Source organism: Myotis nattereri, assembly GCF_964212035.1.
Source record: "Myotis nattereri genome assembly, chromosome: 4".
In the NCBI taxonomy this organism is placed as follows: Eukaryota; Metazoa; Chordata; class Mammalia; order Chiroptera; family Vespertilionidae; genus Myotis; species Myotis nattereri.
This window is the reverse complement of record NC_138079.1, coordinates 80,702,649-80,705,429: the sequence shown is the minus strand read 5'-3', so window position 1 is coordinate 80,705,429 and position 2,781 is coordinate 80,702,649.

Genomic DNA, 2,781 nt, shown 5'->3' with positions numbered 1-2,781 from the left:
CACTTTTGGACCAGATAGACTCGAAAGGGGACAACAGGTAAATTTTAGTTTACAGATACCGTCTCTGGGGCAAGGGTTAGCACGGAGGACTTGGGTCGCCACTGGGCCACAGGGGCAGAAGGTTCAGGACTGCCAAGCCTCGGTACCGCCCCCTCCACCTCCCAGTAGCCTCACTCCCCGCCCCTCCTGCGGAGCCGTGCCCGTTCATTGGCCAGCGGAGCCCCCGCGCCCGCCCCGCGATGTCTACTGCGCAGACGCCGGCGCCTAGTTCTCCCCACGCATCTCTGCGGGTCCTCCGGACCACCGAGCCTTTCTCCTAGAGCAGCCCCCACCTCTCCCATCCTCGGGGGCTCACTGAACTGCCACCCGGAAGTGAAACGTCTCGGAGGTTCTTCGTGTCCGTTTTAGAACCTGTCGTTACTCTTTCATTAACCCCACAAACGCTTCTTGGGCGCCTGCGCTTTGGGACTGATGAACGAGGCACAGTCCCAGGCCACGGAAAGGACTGTAGGATCGGGTGGTAATGCTGTGCTCCTAGGAGCTGGGGGCGCGGGGCCCGGCGGGAGAAAGCTATCCGGCAGGGGGCCCGCACCTGAGCCTGGCAGTTGTCGGCCCTGTAGACACTCAGGTGTTTGGAGGATGGAGATCCCCGATTGGAGAACATTCGGGTGGAAGAAACGTGGCAGGAAAACGTCTCCGTGCACAGGGCGCGTGGGTGCCTGGAGATGAAGGTGGAGAGGTAAGCAGGGGCGATCCTGGAGGGCTCCGTGTGCATAGGAAAGTGAAGCAATGTCCTGAGTAGCCTAGACGGTGTTTTAATCAGGAAATATGAACTCAGATTTGCACTTTAAAATACAGCTGGGCCCTAACCGGTTTGGCTCAGTGGATAGAGCGTCGGCCTGCGGACTGAAGGGTCCCAGGTTCGATTCCGGTCAAGGGCATGTACCTGGGTTGCGGGCACATCCCCAGTGGGGGATGTGCAGGAGGCGGCTGATCGATGTTTCTCTCTCATCGATGTTTCTGGCTCTCTATCCCTCTCCCTTCCTCTCTGTAAAAAAATCAATGAAATATATTTTAAAAATAAATAAAAATACAGCTGGCTTTCAGGCTGGGTTGGACCAAGAAACTATCTGAAGGCTGTTGGAGGCAGAATGGAGGCGGGGTGGCCTGACATGATTATTTCGTAGGAGCCTGTGTCTCTTCTAAGGTGTAACTTCCATGAGAAGGACTATGTCTGTTTAGTTTATTTCTCTTAACCAGCACTTAGAAGAGCACCTAGCACCCAGTAGGCCCTGAACAAATGTTGGTTGGATGAATAAATCAATTTGCCTTTGATAAGACTTCCTGACTGATTGGATAGCAGATGAAAGTGGGAAGTAGAGGAGACTGATCACTGAAGATTGGAAGAACTCAAATAGTGAAATGCTCTCCAGTGGGTATTTGCTGAGCACGTCTCCTGAACTGACCACCAACAAGATGCTGTGGGGAAGAAGTCCAGAACAGACCCCATCTTCTGCTGTAGTCAAGGAAGTACAAGTACCAGTTCTAGGCTTTAGTCCCCCAACAAGAACATACCAGTTTCCTCTCTGTCCCCCTTACATGATCAAAGTTGAGAAGTACATGCTTTCTTTTGTTTTGTTTTGAATCATCATCCACATGCATAGAATCCACGTGACCAGTTGCTTCACGGAGAATGCAGAAATGAATATGCCTTTCTTTTTTTCTTTTTTCTTTTTTTGGTTAATCATCACCCCAGGATATTTTTCCCATTGCTTTTCAGAGACAGTGGGAGAGAAAGAGAGAGAAATATTGATGTGAGAGGAAAACATCGATTGATTGCCTCCCACACACAGGCTCCCCTGCCTGGCCGGATGTCTCGAACCTGCAACCCAGGTGGGTGCCCTTGACTGGGAATCCAACCTGAGACCTTTTGGTGGTGGGCTGAAGCTCTAACCACTGAACCACTCTGCCAGGGCTCCTTTTTTTTGTTTCTTTTGTTGAATATTTTCCAACAGCAGACTCTAGTCAAATAATATTACATCTTATAGGTCTTATTATATATATTGTCTCATTGCTTTCCAAAAAGTTAATCATGGTAACAGCACCATCCATTTATGCAACAATTACAAATTGAGTATTACTGGTGCTAGGCATTGAACTGGGCACTAGGGGCATAATAGACACAGATCCTGCCCTTATGAAGCTTCCAGTCTTAAGGAGAGCAGCAGGTGAACTGTTGTAAACCAACAAAAAAATTACAGCTTTATGCCTAAATTTTTGAAAAATGAATAGCTAGAATGTACTCAGAAACTTTTCCTGCTCTTTTCTCCTATTTATCCTCTAACTGACTCCTCCTCTATCTGAGCACACAGTTTTGTCTCTTAACTGAAGCAGGACCTGGCTTGAAGTCCCAGCTCCTCCACCTCTAGCTCTGTGACCCTGGGCAGCTTACTTCACCTTTTTGAGCCTCAGTTTCCTTATGGGTCAAATGGAGCTAATAATAGCGCCTTCCTGGTGTGATTTTTGGCCACATGTTCTCTGTGAACATTCCTTTATGTAGGAAAAAATAGATGAGAACAGAATAGAGACTCTGACTCCTGGCAGATTTTATTACTGTACCCAAGCTAATTCTTTGTGTGGCTCACAAAAGCCACTGCTAACAAAGACAGGAACACGCCGGTTCCAGTTTTATATCCTGAAAATATGGGACAGGTGACTTTCTCCCTCTCTACAGGAGACCTCATCTAGTCTGCATGACAGAGGTCTTCCCTAAGGAAGAGT